The sequence below is a fragment of the Rattus norvegicus genome, chromosome 3, assembly GCF_021556685.1.
Source record: "Rattus norvegicus strain SHRSP/BbbUtx chromosome 3, alternate assembly SHRSP_T2T, whole genome shotgun sequence".
Classification (NCBI taxonomy): Eukaryota; Metazoa; Chordata; class Mammalia; order Rodentia; family Muridae; genus Rattus; species Rattus norvegicus.
Window position 1 is genome coordinate 104,502,829 of NC_141536.1, and position 19,168 is coordinate 104,521,996.

Genomic DNA, 19,168 nt, shown 5'->3' on the forward strand with positions numbered 1-19,168 from the left:
ATTAATTGCTTAAAGAAAGCAGCATGCAATGCACACACCGATAGGAAAAACTGCATTCTGCTCAGGTGTTCATCCCAGCATTTCCTGACTCACGCATGCTAGCCCGAGTGTTGGTAGCTCCCTCTGTGCCTCCACTCCTTCTAAGCACATCATTTAGTGCCTAATGATAGAAACGTGAGCCATCAGAAGTACAGTGTTGTCTCTGAGGTCCGGGGAATGATCTACCATGGCCATACTTTTAGTTTTGAAGGGTTTTATTGTTAAACCAAAGTCAAAGAATAACTAGCACACAGCAGATATACAGACAGGTAGATAGTAAACACCACCAAAGCTGGTGCCCAAAACAACCAGCAGAGGTTGGCTCTGGAAGCCCCTTTCAAGCAGACAGCTGAAAATCAAAGTGGAAAGTTTAGGGCAGAGCAGGCTGTCCCCTCAGGTGAGGCTTCCAAGTGAAGGGACAGAAAGCAACAGCAGAGGTGGCATCATCCAGGGCACTCACAGCAACCAGCAGACACAGACTGGGGAAGTCGAGGTAGTCATTGTGGCTCCGGCTTCTCTTTATGTCATGAGATGGGTAACATTAAGCGCTGTGGGACTCAGTTTGCCCGATGGCTGTTCCTGAGGACATGATGCTTTTATTTTGGAGCTCATTTGCTCTTCCCCCAACCCCTGCAATCAGTCAATGAGGCAGCCCATTCCCAGACCAGTCTCGAAGGTCACTGCTGCCAACGTGCTTGAATCTGAAATGGGAGGGATAGGCAATCTGGTTTTCAAAGCCAGCTTCTCAGTGAGCTCAATACATGACAATTTGTCGACATAGTCTACATTTCAGGTACAGTGAAAAGACAAGATTTAGAATCGGGCAGAAGATGCAACTGAGACTCACAGTCAGTCAGTTCCGCTTCCAGTAGCTCTGAATTCAGCTTCCTCGGCCCAAAGTACAGGACGTGATGATGCCAATCATGCAGGGCTGTCCTGCTCATGAATGAAAAACTGTGCTCAACGTGCCTGTGATGTTCCAAGGATACAGGAGAAGCATGTGTCGAGGATAAATTAGGAAAGAATGCTCTTCACTTCTGGGAAATTCCTGAGAACAGGCTGAGATGAAAAGACTTTTGAGCAAAGCAGATAGTCCAGTGCTGAACCACCTTCCTCCAAAGAGAGCTGAGGACAACTGAGCCACCTCTGTGTACAAGAACGATGCCTGCCACTTCATCGGTAAGAACTCACCATTCCTCAAAGCTCTCCCAGCTTCCCTGAAACTAGAGAAGACAAAATGGTTCATGAATTCAGAGCCATGCCGTGGATTCCCAACTATCTGAATATTTATATGCCACAGATCAACATCACCTCAGTAAGATCACTGTGGTGCCACAGACACACAGTAGGGCTATTTGGAGGTTTGGAGGGCTGAGGATGTAGCTCAGTGGTACTTGCCTAGCATGTGTGAGGACCTAGGTTCAATTCACAGAGATTTTCCAAAGAATTTAAGGCTTGAGATGGAGTGTTTTAAGTTGTTGAATGTTGACACGAGTTGTTACTGCTGCTGCTGCTGCTACTGTTTTAAATAGCTAGCATAAGACAGGAAGTTATCAACAGTTTATACACCGGAACAAAGGCAAAGGATGTATAACGGCAAGATCCAAGGAACATAGCACAGCAGAGAACAGTAAAAGCCTACTCTTACTTTTGCCCTTTCAGTTTGATGCCACCTGGAGACCTTGTTCAGCCAGAAAGACCCCACATCTCAGCATTATAACTACCAAGATCAGATGAGGACCAAAGTCTCAAAAGAATGTCCCCTTGGGGATATGGCAGATTCAACCATAGCATCACCTTTAAGCTTCCAATCCAGCGTTAATGAGCCATTTGAGTCATGCAAGCATTTCAGTGTGGGATATGTGAAATGCAGTGGTCAGCGAAGCAATGCACTGTCTTCCTTCTGCCTTTCTTCCCGACGCTGCTTTTGCCTTAGGCCTACCATGTTAGTTACTCTTCTGTTGCTGTGATAAAACCATGACCAAGGCAACTTATAGAAAGAAGAGTTTATTTTGGCTTGTGGTTCCAGAGGATCAGAGTCCAACATGATAGTCCTGCAGGATAGAGGCAGCAGGCACAGTGGCAGAAGCAGGGAGCTGGGTGCTCACAAGCTGCGATGGTGTGGGGCTTTCACTCTCAAAGCTCACCTTCAGTGTCATAATCCCTCCTGCAAAGTCATGGCTCCTAAAACTCCCCCAGACAGTGCCACCAACTATGGGCCAAAAATTCAAACATCTAAGGCTCTGGGGGACATTTCTCACTCAAACCACCACCCCCACTGCGATCCTCTAGTGGTCACGGGAGTCCTGCCCTGAAGACCAGCTGTCCTGGCTGCTCTTTGGAGCAGGCCATGTCCATGTAGAACTCTCACCCAGACTGAAGGCCTATTATAGTCTAGATGTGAGATACCAATCCCGAACCCACGCAGGCCTGGCCACCAGCTAATGGTACTGTTTGAGATAGTTTACAGAGAACCCCTCTGTGCTGTGGTCTAACCGAAGGTGGTGATGTTTCGCTGTATAATTAGCTTCCAGGTTACTAGGCTGACCCCATTTCCTGTCTTGCCTCTGCTCCCTATTCTGTCGAGATGTAAAAAGATGAAGATTCCCAGCCACATGCTGCCCTACTGTGGCACCACCGTGTCCTTCTCTGACACGGACTGTACTGTCACACTCTCAAACCATGAGCCAAAATAAGCCCCCCCCCCACTTTGGTTTCTGAGCCAGGTAATCTCAGCAATAAGCAAGTCTCTATTACAAGGATCTAGAGCTCTTTAACCCCACAGACCTTTGCAGCCATTGGTCAGCTACTAGGGTGTGCTCTGACACAGATAGTAATGTGTGCTTTTGCATGTGTTCCCAAGGGCCAAATATTGTGCCAATTTCATATTCAGTTCATTGTAACTTACCCTGACTCTTCTGGTTCACTGGCGATTTTATTTAAACATTTTACTTTTTTTGTTAATTTGTTGACCTTTTATTTTTAAGATAATATAATTACATCATTTCCCCTCCAAACCCTACCTTGTACCTCCCCTTGCTCTCTTTCAATTTCATGGCCTCTTTTTTTTTTTCACTATTATTACTGGTGTGTGTGTGTGTGTGTGTGTGTGTGTGTGTGTGTGTGTGTGTGTGTGTTTTAATGTCATAATGGTAAGGTTCCTGGTGTAAAGCAGCCAGAATCTAGCCAGGGCCTGGTTTTACAGCCCACACTGTAAACACCCGGCACTTGGCTCCCAAGGCCATCCTCTCAAACAACTGACACTTTCTCTTTACAGTTAATGAGCTAAGTTTTCCCCCAAGCTATTCTTCATTCATGCCCATATACAGACTAAACCGCAAGCACTGACGCCACCTTCACTATCTCTGCCCAAGAGAAAAAAAACCCTGTCAGAGAACGGCCTGCTCTAGAGCCGAGGAGATTCCCTCCCTACTCTACTTCTCCCCTCCCAGACTCTTGTCTCTTTGTCCAACACTTAAGGCATTTGGCTCCTGGACATCCACCACTGCCTCCGGCCTGATCCTCCTTACACCCATTACGGTTCCCTTTCCTCGTGCATCCCAATCATGTGCCTCAGGTTCTGTCCCTTCTGCTGCATTATCTGCCGTTTGCCACAAACTATCAACAGGACTGTGAGGCTCTAATGATGAAAGCACACTTGGTTATTGTCAGGCTCCTGCCAAAGCAGGCCGCTGCAAGAGGCAGTCTCACATTTTTATCACCAGGTAGGAATAAGTAAGTGGGTGGATGCATGGCTTCAATTACTACCTGCTTCGTGACTGGTAGATTAGGGGGAAATGAGAAAAGGGCTTAGACAGGAAAGGCGATGTGTGACTTTGTCCTCCCAGCTTCGTAGAATGTGCCGGTGATGAGCACAAGAACACTGGACTCCCCAGAATGCAGCAGAGACAGCCTCAGTCAGACTCACTGACAAAGCACTGGATCCAAGTGAAGAGGGTGGGGCTTTTAAGTCACTTTGTTTGCTAATGCATAGTTCATAGCTCACAAAGTGTGGCGTTTCTGTTTTTTTGTTTTTTCTTTTTTCCAGGAGCTATTCCACATGTTTGAATGCATTTTTGCTTGGGTTTGAGATTCTGTAGCCAGCTAGTTGAGAAAAACGTGCCCTGCTTCTAACAAAGTCATCGTAAAAACAGCCCAAATTCCCAAACTGGGGTCAGAGAGGCATCTCCGTTGCCAGGATCAAAACTAGGGTCCCCAGCACCGAGTTAATGTCAGGTGGTCATGGCAGGGAGAGCACTTTGGAGACTGAGAAAGGGGGGTCTCTGGAGCAAACTGGCTAGTTTATCCAATTGGGTGGAGATGTGGGTCCAAGTGTTCAATTGAAAGACTCTGCTTCGATGCATAAAGTGGAGTTTGAGGAAGACACCCAGTCTCTGCCCTCAGCCCCTTACATAAGCACACAACACATTCCTATTCATGGTGAACACGCACACAAGCACACATGCGTGCGTGCGCGCGCGCGCGCGCACACACACACACACACACACACACACACACACACTTTTCAAAACTCAGTAATAGCATTCCCAACTTTTGACCTTTGCTGAGAACATTTGATGGATCTATATGGGCCAATCAGACTCAAGATGGACTTCAGCATTAGCCTAGTGTGTAGGGGAGATGGGACTGTGCTCCAGGGTAACCCAAGCTCCTGACCCGACAGTAACTTACCTGCTGCTTTCCTCATGCCTTTCTCTGACTGCCATGAAGCACAAATGCTACTGCGGTCATGAAGCCCACACACACTGACTTTCAGCTGCCGCACCTCTCTGGGATTTTGGAGGAGAGCAACTCCTTGGCGGGCTATAGCAAGCAGCTGCAGGAAGCAGAATGACATCACCTCCCCCAACACCAAGAAGTCTCTACAGGGTCAGGCATGGATCAGCCATTTTTTGGACAGAACACACACAAACAATCTATCTCTTTCCTCCCTGGAAACTGAGCTCACAGCTTAAGGAAGTCCAGCTCTTCAGATGCCAGGTGACGTCAGAGTGAGTATCCCAGTGCTTAGACACACCGCAGGTGCTTCATTCATGGGACGCCATGTATCCCTACCAGATGGCGGCATGGGAGACAGACACTCGGCTCTAGACCTAATTTCATTTAAAGTTATAAGGCCTTTGGGGGACAGACTCACCCATTTTTTTTGGACTGAGTTCTAGAGATGTTGGGCCAATCATAATGGGAGAGATACCAGGGTAGGGTGGGGATAGAGAAGAGCTTCTCATGAGATTTCTCTACAAATAAGATTTCCTGGCAATAGCTTCTCACTTCTATCATCAACTCTCAATCTGGGCTATGGAAAATCCTGCATCGTCAGTCAGACATGGGAATGGAATGAAAGTTAAAGATAAATTGTTTTTGCCCCCTACAAGAAGAGGAGAGGTCTATAGGATAGAAGCAAAATCACACCACGTTTTAATGCCATGGAAAAGGAATTCTTCCTTTATAAGTATTGCTAAACTCACCATAATTCATTCTTTGGACATGAATCTTAGAGACCCAAAATAGTTGTGTATAAAGACCATTACAAGTATGTTTAAAATATTCATACTTTTGAATTTCTGACAATTACTTGGAATATTGCTTTATTGTGTGTGAATGTCAAAGACAAACATGCCAAAAAGTTTATAAACACTAAGAAATGTGTCCCTTTTTCCCCCCTGTGTATTTCTAAAGTGTATCATTGTAGCTAAATAGGTCTATTTTCAAAAGAGTAAAGAAAATGTGTTTTGGCATTGTAGCTGCTGATACAGTTAACATGACTGCACCCTGCCTTTCTCATGACAGACACCAGACATAAATTAAGTTAGTGGGTTTAATCAAATGCACCCAAAGTTTCCAGAAACCCAAGTTTCACTTGTTCATGATTTTGTCATTTGAATTTCCAAGGTTAGGCTCTTTCTGTGTCCAGAGGTAGCCACCTATCTGCTGACGACAGCTCATGTCAGGGACAATGGTGTGTCTCCTCAGAAAAGACATACCCTTAAAAAAATGGAGTTCCTCCAAACCTTGAATTCCACAGCATGAAGCTGACTGAATAAAATGGTGTCTCTAGCAGCTGTCAAAGTCTGCTTGATGCAGAATTAGGGAGGAAGAGAGCTAAGAATTCCTCATCTTCAGCCTTCCTATGGGTACCCTGACTACTCTGACAGTGCCAGGACCAGGAAGCCCTCCTCCCGCCCCTCAGCGATTAAGCAGCTCCTTCCAAGTTCACCACCACAGTCTCTTCTCCTGAAACAGCAGCCAGGCTTCCTATCCTCATTTTCCCACCACTGAGACAAGACCCTTCCACCCCAGAAATTCTCACAGCTTCTGCTTACAGAAGGGTCCTAAGCAACTATTGTGAACAGGGCATGGGCTTTAGAGGCAGCCAGAGTTCAATCCCAGTTCTGAAACTACATGCTGGAGACCTTGGGAAAGTAACTAAACCTTTCTGAAATTCAGTTCCTCTTGTTTGAATTTATGATAAAGCAACAGAGTTGTTATAAGGATTCGGTCATATGCCTTGTTGAGGGCAGAGCTATTTATGTAGCTTGTGTAGACCGCTGACCGCACAGAGCTCGCTCTCACTGTATCCCTTCGAATTGTTCCCACAGTGTTTGGCGAGCAGCAGGCTGCGGCGTGCAGATAGAACTATCTTCCTTATCTTTCTTGCCTCTCTCAGAGCCTCCGGTGAAGGAGCTTATTTTGACCACTTCATCAGTCAAGGTCCCGGAAGGAAGCAGATGGTGAGTCACCACTGAAGAGATCTTTTCAGAGGGACCACTTGCAGGGATGACTAAGGGAACTCACAGAGGATGGCTGAGCACTCCAGAACTAACCACAGCAGAAAGGTGTCTGCTCCTTTGGAGCTGAAGGTCAAGAAGCAGTGTTGTTGCTAAGCCAAAAGTGCCATAGCTGAGAAGACAGCTCCAGGGAAGCTAAACCCCTCAGTGGAGGAGTGGGCAGGGAGGGAAAGAGTCACTTCCTCCCATCCCAACACTTGTACCTTCTGATCTCTGGCTGGTGCTACCAAGGGCCAAAGCCAGGATTGGCTGTGGACTTCCACGCAAGGCTGTTCCCACAGTGAAGCAGAGACAAAGCTGTGTCTGGTGGTGCATATGGAGAAATATAAGACAGTCATTAAGTCAGCCTGAATATTCAAATTAACAGCCCTCTTTCCTAATCTCCGAGGCTCTTCAGATAATAATAATAATAATAATAATAATAATAATAATAATAATAATAGTAAATCAACAATACGTAGGTAACTTCTAAATTAATACTGTTTAAAATCTACTTACATTTTCACATCTCTGTCTTGGACATTATATTTGTGCCAAGGCTAAAGAAATCCTAGACTTGAAAGATGAAAATAATTCACTTTTTTTTTTTTGGTTCTTTTTTTTTCGGAGCTGGGGACCGAACCCAGGGCCTTGCGCTTCCTAGGTAAGCGCTCTACCACTGAGCTAAATCCCCAGCCCCTCACTTTTTTTTAAATGCAATACACAAACTTTATTTAACAAGACAGGTTAAGTAAAACAGGCATTTATATTAAGAAAAAAACTACAAGAAAATTTATCTTTAACAACTTAAAGTAACCCTACTTGCAGTTGCATTTAGCCGAGCTCTGTTGCTGTGAAGAATACAGCTCATGCACAAGTATGGATGAAAGATTTGTACATGTTTCAAGTATTCACTGAATACTTCCTTATATACACATATACATTAAATTTGAAAAAGATTAGATGATCCCAGCTGTACTTCATTGTTGTTGTTCCTTTGGAAGAGGCCATCTAAAGAGAAGACTATGTGGTTCTGGCTCATGGATCATGTAATGAACCCATCCTAGACTTTGTTGAACACCAAGTCTCCTCCACTCCTCTTTGGACATCAGATGAGTTTTGGGTACTTGTTTGAAAGTTCTCTGGGTAACATGACATGCTGATACTCATAGTGCTCGTTGAAGTACTTGTCTGAGTAGTAGATCTGCTTGTGGGCCATCCTGCCAGTGCACGAAGGAAAAAACAGGGGCAGGAAACAGAGTACAAGGAGCTCCACGTCCACCTAGGGCCAGGGCCAATAATTCACTCTTTAAGTTCTTGAATGCCTGTTAACAACCAAAAGCTGTCTGGATGGTTCCACTTGGCCTTGGGAAGCCAGCATCTACTCCCCAACACTGCAGTTGGTTTGTACGGACACCCTGCTTAAGTGTCCCATGGCCCAACAGTGGCCATCAGATCCATGGACTTCACCCAAAACAGAGCACAGTGCTGCGTGAACACAGCCTAATCGTCAGCACTGGCAATGCATAAAGCAGGTTGGTTAACAGTAAGGCATGGTCAGTACTAAGTAACCCTTGCTCCAGTCTACCCTGCCAGCCCTAAAGACAAACAGAAGAACCCCAGAAAACACTGGCTGGAGACGGGTGGAAGTAACTCGGGTTCTAATGAGAATTTGCCCCATTACTAAGGCCCTCACTCTCAACCACACCAGCCCTCAAATGAGCATATGCTATAGATTTTTATTTTATGACCAAGGGGAACGAAGCCAATGAGTATTACGTTACTTGCCCAAAACAAAAACCTGAGGAGTGGAAGGGCTGGTGTCGGGTGCTCCAGCAACCAAACTACAGATTGGGTTTGGGTTTTTTTTGTTGTTGTTGTTGTTTGTTTTGTTTTCCTTTTCTATGTGTTTTCACTAAAATAGAATTATGGCACTTTTCCCTTTCCTTTCCTCCTTCCAGTCCTTTCCAGATACCCGTCCCCTAACGCCTCCCACGCTCCCTTCTCAAATCGATACCTTTTTTTCTTTGATGATTAATGTTAACATATTGTGCCCATTCTTTGCTGTTTGTGTGAACTTGGTTTCGAGGCTTCGTGCTGGTTAACCAGTAAGGGAACTCTTCCCTGGGACACTACCCCACCCCAGTAGTCATTAGTTGCTTATTATCCATTGTCTAGGTGTGAGACCCCATGAAAGATCACTTCATCCACATCAGCATACTGCATCAATGTATGTGATAGAATACTATTCTGTAATAAAAGGAAGCAAACTATGATTTCATACAATTACACAGATAAATGTTGAAATCTCATATCTGTATTACAAAAGAAAATCAAGACCTCTTAAAAATAATACAGTTCCACTTACCTTTAAAATGAAAAATGAAGAATTACATGCCACTAATCCCAGCAGGACTGTCAGAAGTTTAGTGTCAGCTTTGACCACATGGTGAGTTCAAAGCCAGCCTGGGCCACAGGAAACACTGTCTCAAAATTGCTTTTAAAGAATGTCTAATGAGTCGGCCCTAAACAAGATTCCTCCATCAAATCCCTCCATTCAGGGCTCAGGGAACCTTGAAGAAGAGAAAACAGAAAAGGGATAAGAACCAGGGTAGGTAGTGGGCACCAAGAAAACAAGGCCTCTAAATCAACAGGAGCAACACACCCGAGAACTCCCAGAGACTGAGGAGCATGTACAGCATGTACCAGGCTGACCCAGCATGTCAGCATGGGTCTGCACCAGATGGGATCCTAGTGCCGAAAGGAGAATTGAATACATGCTCCCATCCCTAACCCAGAAGCAGTCTCCAATTGATATAAAAATTAGTGGCATCTGAATGGAAAACAAATTCAATAGAGCTTCCTTGTCTCACAATACCAGTGCTTTTCTTTTCTTTTTAATCTTTTTGTTCCTCTTCTCTCTGTTTTACCTTATAGTCCTCAGTGTATATAGCACAACTTCCAGTTTAGAGTTTTATGGGGTTCCTGAGTTTGTGAATGAATGGGTCTCTGTTTCTTGTACCCTTTCTTTCCTTCTGTTGGTTTTATCTTATTATATTTTATCTTATTCAAGAAAGAAAGTGTAAGGACAAAAATAATCCAGTGGTTGACTGGAACTGAAGGTAGAGAGGGGGAAATGAGGATGGGGGTATGGGCTACGAGGGGCATGAAGGGAGTGCTGGGATGATGGAGGGCTTGTTATCCCCCTCGTGTTGACTGTACCATGAGTATAGACCTTTGTCAGAACTCATGAGACTGTACACCTTTAATATATGCTGTTAATACACATCTGCAAAGTTGCCTATTTTTAAAATCTTACCTTTTTACCAAGTTTCTGATCTCCGTAAGTAGACAGGCACTGTGGCATCCACACCCAGTGCCCTGAGTTGCCTTCCCTGATGAGCACAGGCTTTACAGAGACCCACTCACCTTTCTGGCTACTCGCTTGCTCTTCGCCTCACAGGTTCATCTCTTATTTGTAGAGGCCTTTGATCAGCTTTTCTTTTTTCAAATCATTTGTCACAAGTATACATTTAACATGAGAACCCAAATTCACAAGCACACAAGGTGGTAGAAAGACAATAGCAATAGCTGCAGAGAGAGATAGAGAGGTCACAGTGAGGGTGGTTCACCTGCCATTTCCTCTAGTGAGTCAGAGGTATTGGTGTCACTGTATCTCTTCCATCTGCACCCAGTGTTTCAAACATACCTTTGTTTTGTAGGGCACATCCTCTAAATGAGAATCGAATTCTTCATCTACCCTTCAATCAGAGAGTCAATGGGACCTGTCACAGACTGGAAAAAATTAATTCATTGTGTTGAACTTAGGAGATGGGACATTTGACTTTGATGTGTAACTTCATATCCAACACTCCTGTCACATAACACAGATTAGTATATCCTGTTGTGTTTTAGAATAACTCCATGAGGTGATCCAGACAAGCATTAGTATCCACACTTGACAGAGGAGGAAACAGCGCCTCAAGTGAGATTGTGACTTGCTAGTCACACAGCTAATAATGGACAAACCCAGAGCACCAGGCTGTAAGTTTAGTATTTCTTGAACCATATCAACACCTCCATACAGGGCCATGTGACTTATCAGACAGAAGCATTACTTCTGGCCCAGAGCTTCCTTGAGTTGGCAATTCTAAACGTCCTTCCACAAATTGAGCAGAAACTTAGGTTAATAATCACTGGCTCCTTCTCACTCTTGCCTTCCTTCTCAATTCAAAGGGAAACAAATCTATCCAAACGTGGTGACTCTGCCACTCTTCCCTCCCTGTCAGAATCCAAATTTACTTTAGTGGACAACTGAATTGAAAGTTCTCCTAGGTAGCCTTGGAAAAGACACAGGCCAAAGTATGAGAAAATGGTTTCACAGACCCAGAAGGAGACAGAATTGTGGGGGAAGAGCCTGGTACACATCTATGCCACCACAGACAGACAACTGCACATCTTTGCACATCCTAACAACTGCCTTTGGTAACCTGAAAAAGAAAAGCAAACTTCCTCTCAGGGGTTGGAACTTCTCCCCATGGGCAGCTCATGTTCTGCAGATGAAAGAGGTTGGATACAGTAACCCTTAGGGGTGTCTGTGATCCTAAAAATCTGAAAACTAACTGCCTCTATTCATTATCAAAAATGAAGGAATGACGCAACAGGACATTGACTACTGTCTAAATCACCAATTGACAGTCTCATCACTACATCAGTTAAGACTCAATAAGTGTCGTTCTCCCAGTACAAGTGGAATAGAGGCCATCCCAAACCTGAGTCAGACCAGGAACTGGCATTGGTCATCCCAGACAGACACCCTGAGAGCTGTATGTTCACAGGGCCATCTTCCCATTCCTAGTGAGTGTCCTCAGAAGTAGACAGCAGTGTTTAGCATCCACAAACACCCTCACTACTTAGACAGCTGGCTAATTTACGCCAGTTGAGGCTGAAGAACAATCTAGGCTACGGCGTTTTTGCTCACTCAGCTCAGCTGCAGTGTAAACAGAGGCTCCAAGGCTCTCTCAGGTGCTGGAGTAACCATCAAAGGAAATGTACCACTTGGAATGACTGTCTTTTCCCCAGTTTGGCTGTACTGAGTCTCAGTGGGAAGGTCATATCAAGTCGGAGCAATGTGGGTCCTGGTGTACAAAGCCTCATCCAACAGGCGCCAGCCTGAGGCTTGGCCTGCAGCTTTCATTTGGCTGCATAGTTGTCTTTTTAAATCAAGGTATCCTTTCTGCCTGTACCTCCAATTTCTTCTCTCTTGGCCCAGTAGCAAGGCAGGACAACAGACCAGCAGCTAATGTTCTGCAGACGAGAGAATGTCAGAAAAGACAAATGTGCTCTCTCCTGCTTCACACCTTCCCTTCAGGGAAGAAGACAGGAGACGAGGACTTAGAATGAGACACAGACGTGTTCCAGTAACACTCACCTGGCCAGCTCCTGATGAGGCCTGGCAGCTTGCAAACCACTCTTCAAGCCTGGGTGCGCCATAGTTTTGATGCAATATTGCAGGTTTTTTCTGTTGGTTTTTAGTGGCCTAAAAGAAGCATGGTATGAACTATAAAACACTCGTAGGCCCTGGCCAGTTGAGGGAATATGGAGCCACACTGCGTTTATAGTATACAGAGGGTTGTATTTATATAAACCCTTCCATGGAGTAGACTGCATTTCTTCTAGGGGCTTGAATGCAAAGCCCTTAGGACAGTTTTCTGAATGTTGTAACAAATGCCACCATGAGGCTTTTGAAAGGGTAGACCTAACAAGCGGTCTATCACCGAGACCTCCAGCCACTAGAAGGAGTAGTAAAAGGGCCTTGCTGTCTTACCAAATAGGCCATAGCCTCCATGTTCTGAAGCAGGTTGTCATAAATGGAGGATATGAAGCACAAACAGCTTGGTGGCTTTCCAGAGTGTTCCTTCTGGTGACAACCTAAAGCCAAGATCTACAAACTGGAGAGTTGGCACAGCCATTAAGAGCATGAACTACTCTTGCAGAAGACTCCAGCTCTGTTCCTGGCAACTACAGTGAGTGGCTCATAATCACCTGTAACTGCAGCTCCAGGAAATCTAACATTCTCCTCTGGCCCTCACAGGCACCTGAACATGCACACATTTAAAAATAAAAATAAATCTCTAAAAATAATTTTAGTTCCACTCCTGTGAGCATGTCTCGCATGTGGGCCCGGAACACCTGAGGTCTCACCTCAGCACAGCTTCACAGGCTCCGTACATCGCAACCTGGCTAGAACGGAAGTCAGGGCCCTGGAAGTGCGAGCTACTGGATCAAATCCTTAACACCGAATTTCATCACTTTCTCCGTGACTCTGTCCTCAGAATTGGGTCTGGACTAGACTGAGCGGCCACTTAGAGAAGGTGAGAGCCAGGTAGGCGACCATCCGGAGCTCCTCTCACCAGTCCTATTAGTCAGCTTTCCTTTACTGTAGCAAATATAGGATGTAAATCAACACCCTAAGAGGAGCAGCTTGTTTTGGTTCACAGATGCAGACATTTTGGTCCTGTTGACTTTGGGCTGGAGTCAGCATAGTACATCATGACAGGACAACAGGGCAAAGGAGACTGCTCATGTCACAGCAAAGAAAGACAGAAGAGGAGGGGCCAGGGCCCCAATGTACTACCCCTTGGAGAAACTTCCATTGACCCACTTCCTTCAACTAGGCTTACTTCCTAAAACTTGCACTAGCCCCAGTGGCTCTATGGGCTGAAAACGAGCCTTCCACACAGATGCCTATGAAGCACATTCCAAACACTTGCTACAGCCAAGCAGTATCCACCTGCCACCACAGGGCAAGGCCAGGCAGCTGCCTTCCCACAGCAACACTGCTGCCTCTCTGATATCCCACAGTGATCTTTTAAAATAAGATATACTTGGTAACATTATCAAACAAAGACTGGTGCAGAAATGGAGAAATGTGTATTTCCATGACTTAGTTCTCCAGATTCTTGGGATTTAAAATAATATATGTGAATTTTCTTTGCAATTCATGTTGTATTTTTCGGATACTAAAGTTGCTATTGGTAAGTTCAGGTCATCTATGCAGTTATTTCTGAATTCTTAACCATGTAGACCAAAGCCTCAAATATCCAGAAAATATGGTCTCCCTTAGAAAATTCATTGTCTGTCTCATAAGAAAACTTCTTCATATGATTAAATGACTCAGATCTAAGCAGGACCACAACAGAAGGGTGGAGCTGACAAGGGCTCTCCCTGGTTTTGAGAGAACACCTCTTGTTGGAGTAAATAAACAGTTACTGCTCAAAAATCATCTAGAAAGATCCAATATCCAGTTCTAGGTCCTTTTCCAGTGAATAAATGAAAAGACATTTTGCTTTATGGGCCAATCAGTGTTTAGTTGAATGCTAAACAGTAAGAGGCAAAAGCAGGCAGATCTCTGAGTTCAAAGATAGCCTGGTCTACGGAACAAGTCCCAGGACAGCCAGAGCTCTGTAGAGAAACCCTGCCTAGATAGATGACAGAAAGATAGATGATAGATAGATGGATAGATAGATGACACACACACAGAGAGAGAGAGAGAGAGAGAGAGAGAGAGAGAGAGAGAGAGAGAGAGAGAGAGAGAGAGGAGAGACAGACAAACTTTATTGTGGTAAAGATATCCATTTTGCAGTGCTTTTAATCAAAGCATGAAATGGGCTTGCCACCCAATTTTACCTGTCACATATCTGTCGAGCTGTTCTTAAAATTTCATAAGCTCTGTTCTCTCACAAAAAATAATTATTTTTATTTCAGAATCTTTGTCAGTAATGAGTAGTGATGACTGCAGTCAGAATTTGCAGAACATGTGGACACCCAGGATGTGGAGGGGCAAAGCTATGTCCTGAGGGCCTTACAAATCTACAAGACAGCTGTGCAAACAGACAGGCCGTGGGGGAAGGCAGTCTGAAGAGAGGGCACTGGAGCCTGCAGGCAAAGGTCCCTCAGTGGGCGAGGCCACCAGGAAGACTTTCCTTAAAGAAGCCAGAGGAGCACAGAACAGAACAGCAGAGGGAACTCTGCTTGGAATGGGGGTTTGAGGATTTCAACAAAGGCAGTTGGTGGATGGTACATGGTGTCTGAGGAAATAAAACTTGTCTGTTAATCAAGATGAAAAAATCTCTCAAAGGACAGATTTGGAAGGTGAAGGCAAAGGTGCAAGCTGTGGCATAACTGTGGATGTCATGAAAGCCAGACCTGTGTGCACCAAGCACCACCCAGAACCCAGATGCCACATTATCAAATTCTCATTTACTCTCTTTCAGTGCTGACTCATGAAACATTGGTGGAATGCGTTCTTCCTTTGGTTTTTGGTGGAGGTGATTTGCTTATTGGTAGTGGTGGTTTGGTTATTGGTAGCAGTGGTTTGGTTACTGGTGGTAGTGGTTTGGATATTGATGGCAGTGGTTTGGTTATTGATGGTGGTGTTTTGGTTATTGGTGGTAGAGGTTTGGTTATTGATGGTGGTGTTTTGGTTATTGGTGGTGGTTTGGTTATTGATGGCAGTGGTTTGGTTATTAGTGGCAGTGGTTTGGTTATTGGTGGTAGTAATTTGGTTATTGATGGTAGTGTTTTGGTTATTGATGGTGGTGTTTTGGTTATTGGTGGTGGTTGTGTGGTTATTGATGGTGGTATTTTGGTTATTGGTGGTGGTGGTGTGGTTATTGATGGTGGTGTGTTGGTGATTGGTGGTGGTGTTTTGGTTATTGGTGGTGGTGTTTTGGTTATTGGTGGTGGTAATTTGGTTATTGATGGTGGTGTTTCAGTTATTGGTGGTGGTGTTTTGGTGATTGGTGGTGGTGTTTTGGCTATTGGTGGTGGTGTTTCGGTTATTGGTGGTAGTGATTTGGTTATTGATGGTGGTGATTTGATTATTGGTGGCAGTAGTTTGGTTATTGATGGTGTTTTGGTGATTGGTGGTGGTGTTTTGGTGATTGGTGGTGGTGGTTTGGTTATTGATGGTGGTGTTTTGGTGATTGATGGTGGTAATTTGGTTATTGGTGGTGGTAATTTGGTTACTGATGGTGGTGTTTCAGTATTGGTTGTGGTGATTTGGTTATTGATGGTGGTGTTTTGGTGATTGGTGGTGGTTTGATTATTGATGGTGGTGTTTTGGTGATTGGTGGTGGTGGTTTGATTATTGATGGTGGTGTTTCAGTTATTGATGGTGGTGTTTTGGTGATTGGTGGTGGTGGTTTGGTTATTGGTGGTGGTGGTTTGGTTATTGGTGGTGGTAATTTGGTTATTGATGGTGGTGTTTCAGTTATTGGTGGTGGTAATTTGGTTATTGATGGTGGTGCTTTGGTTATGGATGGTGGTGCTTTGGTTATTGATGGTGGTGGTTGGTTATTTTCTTGCCTGGAGGCTTTACTTTCAGGTCCTGGGCAGATGAACTCTACCTGGTCAGCAACTGGGAGAATAGAATGGTTTGCAAGTTGCCTAGCTTCAAGTGAAGAGCAGAATTAAAATTCCAAAGTCTTAATCAAATAATAGAGCAGCAACAAAACTCTGAGATAAGTAAATAAAAGAGGCTTTGACCATGTGAGGCAGTGACTTCTAGCTTTAAGCTGTAAAATAATGGAAGAGGAGGGATTTGTATGTAACCCAAGCTGGCCTCAAACTCTACGTAACTGAGGATAGCTTTGAACCAATGTGTTTCTGCCTCTACTTCCCAGGTGATGTCATTACATGACACCCGCACAACTTTCAAGCGACCCTTTTAACTGGTCCCCTCATTTCGACCTTTAGTGGATTTATACAGTGGATTAGGTAGCTGGCGTTCTTAATGACAATACCAACTTCGTTGATTGCTAGAGCCTTGGCTCACTGCTCTACCAGTGCCCCATTGAGCTCTCAAAGGGTACTTAGGGACAGGGCCATGTTGTTATGCCCCGTTTTACAGATGAAGTAGTTGAGCTTCAGACAGACCATAAAATGTATCCTGAGTCACCCAACTTGGACTCAACCCTCCAGATCCATGAAGACTGTTGCAAACATAGAATGTCTTGATCAAAATCCCAACTTTTTCTTTATATAATTTACTGCTTACTGGTTTTACTGTTGATTTCTTTAAACTTTGTAAGACATTTTGGCCTTACAAGTAAGCTTTTACACCACACCAAAGGAAGAGAATTAGGCTGCTAGCTGGTAAGAGGTAATGTTTACCACCCTCAGCACAGCATTTGAACTCCCTTTACTACCTATAGGATACTGGATCTGACTTCTAGCATTGACAGGAGTGAAATGAAGTTTAGAGGAACAAAGTCATTTTTATTTGATTTAGCTAGTGAATGACAGCATTCAACTTTAAAGGCTTAAGTTAACTAGCAGACTAGGGCTCAGATGGACATAGGAAACTGAAGCAATAATAGTCACACAAGGTTTCTCAGCCTGGTTTTTACTTCCATAGTAACACTGCATGCTCAGTCTTCCAGTTGGGAGGAACCTTGTTCATCATATGTGAGAAGAAATGAAGGTATTTGTGGGAAAGACACACAATCTAAGACTCCCATTAAGAGGCTAGGTTCTGAGCTCTAAGCGTGATGAATGTACTTTGGACTTGCAGGAATCAACAGAAAAGGCTTTGTAACCCTCATAAAAACCTGAACACCTGCTATAAAAAGTAAGGCAACATGTGTCACACTATCCTACCTATAGTAGATGGTAGAAATCTAGTAAATCTTTGGATGTGGTCCCACTAACCTTGTTTGGAAATAGGAAGGGGTAGTCTGAGCAATGCAGGGCCTGGGTTAGCCACAAATGCCAAGACAATGAATATTAATATACCTCTCTTTTCAAAGTCCTGAAACCATACATCTACCTTGAAATGGAAGGTGAAGTTCCTTTCCACACCTTCTGAATTATTTTTTTCATAGAAAGTAATCAGCCTCCAGCATCCTGCCATACCTCTAGAGGATGCTTTGTCTGTTCTCCATCAGGAGCAAAGGGGTCCCAGGAAAGCTGGCTACTAGGACTTGGAGGATTATTAACTTTCTCAGGGCTGAGAGAGATGGATGGCTTGGTGGGTAAAACCCTTGTTGTAAACGCATGAGAGCCTGGATTAGAATCCCTATCTTTCACGTAGAAGCCAGGCATGGATACCTATGCCTTATATCCCAAATTGGGGCATGGGTTGGCAGACAGAGACAACTATATCCCAGGAGCTTGCTGGCCACCCAAACTAGCTGAATAGTGAAGTTTGGGTTCAAGATACTCTGTCTTAAGGCAGTAAGGTAGGCAGTGATGAGGATCTGTTTCTGGTCCTTCTCCTTGGCTTGCAGGTATTTGCCATTGTGTGTTCACATCCTCCTCCTTGGTGTGTGTGTGTGTGTGTGTGTGTGTGTGTGTGTGTGTGTGTGTGTGTGTGTGTGTGTGTCTGGGTCCAAGTGTCTTCCCTTCTATATAAGGACAGAATCCTATTGGATCAGGACCCACACCAACAGCCTCATTTGATGTTGATCCCTATGGAAATAAAGAGGGGCATGTTCTGAGGTACTGGGTGCTAGGATCCTCTGAAAAGAAGACATAATTAAGTTTCCTCCACCACCCTGTCCACAAGAGCTAGTTCCAACATTTGGAAGGTAGAGAAGAACACCAGGATTAATGTCTTTTCATAGACAAGGTGTTCTAAAGGCTGGAACCTGGTCTCTGCTTCCACGGACACTGGATACAGCATAAACAGAAGATCAGTCTGTCTTGTTTGTAGGTTAGCAGAAAGAGAGCCAAGCCCACTCCCACAAGCCTTTACAAACATAACTAGTCTACCCTAGAGGTGAGAGTCATTACCTGAATTCTTCCAATGACGGACTGCCTCCTCACACTGTCACGTGGAGGATTAAAGTTTTAACCTATGATGTTAAATTAAACACAAGCATTTATCTCACAGACTGATGAACGTGAGCTTTGAGTGGCCCTGAGTTGATGCTAAGGATGCTCTGCCCAGTGACCGGATCCAGGTCCATCTACTACTTTAACAGAGAACAGAACCAACTCCAGAAGATCACCAGCATCTTCATTTGAAATTGGCTATTTAAACAAATGGCTTAGATGAACCCATGTGCAAGGATCTGAGGCCATTAATGAGACTTCCATCTTGGAAAGAAGAAACAAGAGAGAGAAAAAAGCAAACAGTGAAGATTTACTGAAAAGATGCTTCCCTAATATTGGCCATTTTTAAAATAAAAGGTATTTTTAAACCACAAGAGTCTAAGATGCGTTAACTAGGAAAGTATTTTCCCAATGGAACAAGAACAGACCCACCACAGAAAATAAAGATATGTGTTTGCCTTGCACATCTAATTGATAATATAAATGTTTCTTTTGTTCCCCTG

General features: G+C 44.3%; 1 long non-coding RNA gene and 1 pseudogene across 2 annotated transcripts; both read right to left on the minus strand.

The window, feature by feature from the left end:
• Positions 1-236: 236 nt before the first annotated feature.
• Positions 237-11,719, minus strand: Cks2-ps1 (CDC28 protein kinase regulatory subunit 2, pseudogene 1). 2 transcript variants are annotated; one of them, XR_015683744.1, is made up of 7 exons: positions 10,537-11,719; positions 10,257-10,418; positions 9,196-9,400; positions 7,052-7,151; positions 1,231-1,262; positions 887-1,098; positions 237-740 (listed from the first exon to the last, which is right to left on the minus strand). It is a non-coding gene; the product is annotated as a CDC28 protein kinase regulatory subunit 2, pseudogene 1 (long non-coding RNA). The 2 variants fall into 2 exon arrangements; XR_015683743.1 differs by lacking the exon at positions 1,231-1,262.
• LOC147995644 (cyclin-dependent kinases regulatory subunit 2 pseudogene) lies at positions 7,742-8,128 on the minus strand (annotated as a pseudogene).
• Positions 11,720-19,168: the final 7,449 nt, after the last annotated feature.